The 6,186-nt window shown below is 46.2% G+C and overlaps 1 long non-coding RNA gene across 1 annotated transcript; it reads right to left on the minus strand.

Moving 5' to 3' along the window:
• Window positions 1-2,102: 2,102 nt before the first annotated feature.
• On the minus strand, window positions 2,103-2,898 carry LOC127348512 (uncharacterized). Its single transcript, XR_007879803.2, has 3 exons — window positions 2,788-2,898; window positions 2,575-2,685; window positions 2,103-2,457 (listed from the first exon to the last, which is right to left on the minus strand). It is a non-coding gene; the product is annotated as an uncharacterized lncRNA (long non-coding RNA).
• Window positions 2,899-6,186: the final 3,288 nt, after the last annotated feature.

Genomic DNA, 6,186 nt, shown 5'->3' on the forward strand with positions numbered 1-6,186 from the left:
TCCTCCGCCCCGACGGTCGCCTGGCGCCCACGTGGACGGGCCTTTAGTCGCGGTTCGTAAGAAACCGCGACTAAAGGGGGGGGCCTTTAGTCGCGCTTATTTGGTCACGGTTGCGCAACCGCGACTAATGGCAGTTGCGAACCGCGACCAAAGGCCCTTTTTCCACCAGTGTGAAGGCCGGATTGGAGGACTAGCTAATGGAGGTTCAAGTATTTGCGTTGTTGAGGGGCTTGCTTGGTGTTCCGGAGTTCGCAGTAGTGGCATGAAAGTGTGGGCGGCAGCACATGTGAAGTTCAGAGTCTTACCTTTCAGGGTGAAAACCCAAGGTCTGACCTTAACTAGTTGTGCATGCCAATGTCTTTGTTGAAGGCATTGTATTAAGGGCGGAGACTATCTTCAGGGTGTTTCACCTAAGATCTTTGATCGGCCGACGACGACGCGGGTGCACTGTTCCCTTCTTAGAGGCGTCACTTTTGAAGAGTCTGAATTTCAGGTGTTGTCTTCGTGGTGGATGTATTGATGTTGCTAGGGCTAGGATACTGTAGCGGGACTTTTATTTCTTAGTTATCGTTTTCTTCTTTTTTGGTTGTGTGCATCCGTAATGTTATTAGGGCGTTGCGTTGTTGCAGAGGCTGGGTGTAATTGGTATCTTTTGATATTAATATATTTCCTTTATCGAAAAATAATAATATTTCCTTCATTTCATAGCGTAGTAAAAAACCCGATTACAACCACGTCCTAAACATTGAAGATGAGGGTGCAAATTTAATGGTTATTTTTCATATAAATCTCAGGTCTATAAATAAGCATCATATGCAATAAGTATTCTCACATTTTCCAAGAAATTCACCTTTCTATAACTTTCTATAATTCGATATTGTTACAATGAGGCACTGGTGGCTAGGTAACATCGCAAACCATAAATTATAGTTATAGGACCCCTTAGTTCATGTTCTGACAAAAAAAATGTTTGTTCTTAGAAAATACAGGATAACGAGTTTATTATTACACGAACAGTAATGGCCATTCTATTAGTCCTAGGCTCTGCCTATGTGCGTAATGGTGTTTATTTGTGCAGTACGTTCTGTAACTTGGGTTGGTGCAACAGGGGCCCAATCTATTAGTTCCAGCAAATAAAGAAAAATAAAGGAGTAGTTGTTTTTTTGCTAAAACCTAGCCTTGCTCTTGAGCTCTTTTATGACTCATAATATATAGGCTAAGGCACCGTGTTTTTATCATATCGGTGCAATGTTTTTCTATACCATCAAAGTTTATGCAACGCCGATCCTTTGAATCCGCACACACGATTTTCATCTGCTGCTCTGTCCTACTTTTGTTATTTTCTGACATATCTGTTATTTTCTGACATATCTTTGATGTATGAAGTGAAATCTATGCCGGATACCCAAACAAGTATAGGTAAGAGCATCTCCACCGGTCCTCCCCAAAAAAGCGCCAGCATGCACGCCGGCAGCAAGCTATGGGGAGCGCCGGCTGCATGCACTTAGCATTTGGGGACCGCATCTCACACCAATTAACCCAATAGAGACGCCGGCACCATGCATGCACATGCAAGTGAGGACAGAAAAATTATGAAAGAGGAGAATCTTTAGTGGGATGTGTCACATGCAAGTGCGGCACATGCAACTTTTCAGCAGAAATTGGACGCCGCACTGGTGGAAAAAGGGCCTTTGGTCGCGGTTCGCAACTGCCATTAGTCGCGGTTGCGCAACCGCGACCAAAGTAGCGCGACTAAAGGCCCCCCCCTTTAGTCGCGGTTCCTTACGAACCGCGACTAAAGGCCCGTCCACGTGGGCCGCAGGCGAGCGTCAGGGCGGAGGACCTTTAGTCGCGGTTCTTCTGGCCAACCGCGACTAAAGGCCTCCGCAGGGTTTAGGGTTTAGCCCCCCCTCCCCCTAAATCTGGTTTCTTTTTAATTTGTATTGTTTTATTTCTTTTGGGTTTTAATTTTGAAGGAGTTTTACATATTCTACGGTACTACATACATGCATATGAATGTGCAATTTCAAACAAATTTGAAATTAGAACCAAAAAGAATTCAAGAGGAATATACAATATATATTCAATATCGGATGACCATATACAATTTTGAACAAGTTTCCATCCATAATTTAGTGCATATGAAGTTCTACGTCCTCGTAATAGTGTTCTCCTCTAGGATCGATGACTTCCCTCGCCAACCATCCAGCTAGTTCCTCTTGAAGTGGTCGGAAGCGAGCTTCTGGACTAAGCGTCTTCCGGAGGTTATTCCTCATGATGTTGTTCTCACACTTCTGGTCCCGCTCATTGCAGTATCTCCGGATCCTCTCACAAACATAGTATCCACATAGATTGGTCCCCGGTGGCTGAATATCCCCAGTCGTCCGCACTGCCATTTTAAATTGTAGCTCTTTTTTGAATTCACCGACCTTTTTATCTACGAACCGTCTCCAAACCCTACGAGGCAAAGAAAATTAAATGAACAAGAGAGTTATTAATTAGTTACTTGATATTAGGAAATGATGAACGAAATAGGCCGATCGATATAGAGCGCAAATGAATGAAAATAATTACTTTTGCATCATTTTTCTCATGTCGGCCCAAAGCGCCGGATCCATATTCAGAGAGTCGTGGACGAGAACTGTGGAGGTGTGAAATTGAATTACCATAAGAATCCAGTGGAACCTGCGGACACGATACATGCACAGTCATGCATAACTCATCGATTAGCCACATACCATGCATGGAGTAAACAAAAGAGAATGTGCTCAAGACAGAAACACTCACCCAAAATGGTAAGGAAATAGAATATCACTTTTGAGTTCCTGTTTTCTAAAAAACCGCCACAGGTCATCCTCCACGTCGTCGGGGTGGTGTTCTAACACATATGAATTAACGATTTGTTGGTCAATGAACCCAACATCATGGATGTTCCTTATTCGCATTTCCCGCTTCTTCATTCTGCATAATAGCGTACACAACAAGATAGTTAGGACTATATATATATATATATATATATATATATAGAGCCCAACTATTCTCGAACCCCCCTTAAGAGGGGTTCTAGAATAGCTATTCTCGAACCCCCGGTTCCTAAACCAACCAAACCACCGACAAGCTCCCGTTCAGCCGGAGAAAACCCACGGACTCGAACGTGCACTTCCGGTGAACCTCCCACAGTTTCGTCCTTATCGAGAGGGAACCGCACCGCTCGGCCCCAAATCCCGCCCACCTTCTTCCCGGCGGCCGGTCCCAACTCCCGCCTGACCTTCTTTCCCGTCGGCCGGCCCCAACTCCCGCCCAACCTTCTTCCCCGGCGGCAGCCCTCATCCCACCGCCCGCCTCCTTCCCCGACCGTAGATCCCCACCTCCCGCACCCGAAAAAACCGAGGCGCCCACCGGTACTGCCCCCACCTCCGCCGGCGCCGCCTCCCGCGAACCTACCAGCCCGGCGGCGACCCTTATCCCAGCTCGCGCGTCAGCCATCTCGTTCCCCACAGCTTGCGCGACGCCGAATCCCCTCCCCTGCAGCTCTTGATCCACCCATCACATCCCCTGCAGCTCGGGCGCCACCACTCCGATCCCCTGGCACGCGGCCCTCCCCTTCCTTCCAGCTCAGGCGGAGCCCTTCTCCTGCAGACCACGCGCCAGCAGAGTCCGCCGCCCTTCCCTGGAGACCTTGCGCCGACGACGACCAGGAGATCGTCCGCCCTGTCCCCTGCATACCACGCGTCGGAATCGGCGCCGCCCTTGTGCTCCCGGCCGCTGCCGGCTAGGAGTCCCCCCACAGGCGCCACTCCGCCCTGGAGTTCGTCGTCCCTGCCTCGACACGCGCCACGATCGGTCTCCGTAGAACATGCTGCGTAGCCACCGGCTCCCACGTTCCCCCGATGTGAACTGCCTCGATGGGCTCTGGTGCCCCTGCGACGGTCAAGGTCTTCTACTCCTGCTCTGATGCCGGCTTGCTCTCTGCTACAATGGCGTTCTCCAGGTCACTGAGGCTCTCATCCAGGTTCGGTTCATTGCTTTTCTGATTTCAGTGTTTATTCTGGAAGTGTAGTTCAGTCGCCAGTGCAGTTTAGTTCACCTCGTCACTGGACGAGTCATCGCCCAGCTCCTCAGACTTTCACGACCTTCTGCTGCAGGATGCCGTGCTCCAGGCTAGAGGTCCACTTGTCTTGAAGGTTGATGATTTCTGCTCTGAAATTCAGTTCCGTTTTTGGCAGTGCTATGGTATGAACTCGTGTGAGCCTGCAACTGAACTATTACTAGTCTTGGAATTGTTCTAGTATTATATCTTTATCAATTTGATACGTTATGAGATCTGAAATGGATTTAAAACTGATTAGTTATGAGACACAATGCTAGTTTGCTCGTAAATTGAACTGCCATCTGACTTTTATTTGTGCTTTGCTCGGATCTATTAAAACGAGAGAACTGGAAGTTATTTCTTTCGGCTGGTAAAAACACTGAAGTTAACATTATTTTAAGTGACAAGTTCACTATATATTTCCTAGTACGGGGCTACATCGCACAGTCGGGCGGTCCGCTAACAGAGCCGGCGAAGTTCACCACTGCCACTACGGGGAGCCCATCAACGGAGCGCATTACTCCCTCTAACACCAGGTTCGTGCATTACTCAAGCGAACTTATACTCCCGCTGATATGAACTACTGCTGTCGCTGCTGCGTACTAGTGATATCTGGCTAAAAACGATCAATCAAAAAGAATTTATCTGATGAGTGCACTTTTAGTTTTCCTAGCAGTGAGATGGTCCCAAAAATAGAGGTGCATATTCTCGAGTTTTAGTTTTGGTCCTTAAGTGCACCTTGTCCGTTGCTGAAGTTCATTTTTCTTTCTCAGTAAGAAGTTCAGTACACCTATTAATTTTTAAGATATACTAATTTCACTCGATGTTAACTCATCCTTTACCTTAGCTACCTGCTAGGATTGGTGTTCGACTACTTTTTAGATTGTAAATTTTTTAGATAGAGCAGTTGCAAAGTTCACTTTTATTTGTTAGGAAAAAAAAGAAGAGCATAGAGCAGTTGCATAGTTCACTTTTATTTGTTTTGAGAGATTCAGTTCCTCTGGTGAGAGGAGTTCACTATTATTATTGGCAAAAACGAGTACGCACGATAAAAGTATGCATTTTTAGTCACAATGTTCACTTTTTAATTCGAAGTTAGAATCATTTTTTGGACAATACAGAGGTTCTGCACTTGGGACAGTTTCACCACTTCAATTTCAGGTGGTTCACACATTTGCTTATTTTGGAAGTTCGCTTTTCAGTTTTTGAGGTGCATAGGCGGCTCTGGAAGCAGTATTATTTGTCATACTTCATGTTAAAGGGATGAATGCTTATTTTCTGACTAAAGGGTGTACATCTACTGCTATTTTCATTTTATATATTCCTGCTAGATAGAATATTCCTCCAGCCGCCCCGCCCTCTTGCTTCGCTCGCGCGTCACAATCTCCACCGCGCGCCCCGCCCTTCCCATTGCCGCCTGCCCCTGTTCCTCACCTCTTTCGCGCGTCACAATCTCCATTGCAGCCGCAGGGAGTCCTTACCATTTGAAGTGTGAAGAATAGCACCACCTTAGTCTGGGTAAGTTGATCTTTCCCCACCTCTTTCATGCATGATTCACGAAGGCGAGCGCCCTCTGCACTTCTTGATGCTATGGAAAGCTAATTCTGAACTAGTACTATGGTTACATCTGAACAGCAACGCCCCGTGGCTTGCTAGCCTTGTCCATTCTGCAGTTCAGAAAGAGTGCAGTCAGTTCAGAGAGTTAATGCGTGAAATTCAGATATAAAAATTGCGGGTGGTATTGTACTACATTTGATGTTTTAACCGCCAGGGTCTGCCTTTTTTATCAACGCACTGGAGTAGTAGTTCAATAGTAGTGAGCTCCTAATTAATGGAGGTGGGGAGAAGAAAGTGAGATGCTTCTAATAAACTTGTCTGGTTATTTACTACAAACCAGTAGTTCACCAATTCGATTTCTCGCGGTACACTGACTATTCCAAATCTGACTCATGACTGATTCAAAATAGCAGTTCGCTTGCTTATTTTAAGAAATTCACTAATTCGACATGGCATTTCACTCGGCGAAATAAAATAACAATTTTTTGCATTAGACTCCATAGATAAAGTGGTTATGCTTAACTCAGTTTGGTCTTGCT

The sequence above is a fragment of the Lolium perenne genome, chromosome 4, assembly GCF_019359855.2.
Source record: "Lolium perenne isolate Kyuss_39 chromosome 4, Kyuss_2.0, whole genome shotgun sequence".
In the NCBI taxonomy this organism is placed as follows: domain Eukaryota; kingdom Viridiplantae; phylum Streptophyta; class Magnoliopsida; order Poales; family Poaceae; genus Lolium; species Lolium perenne.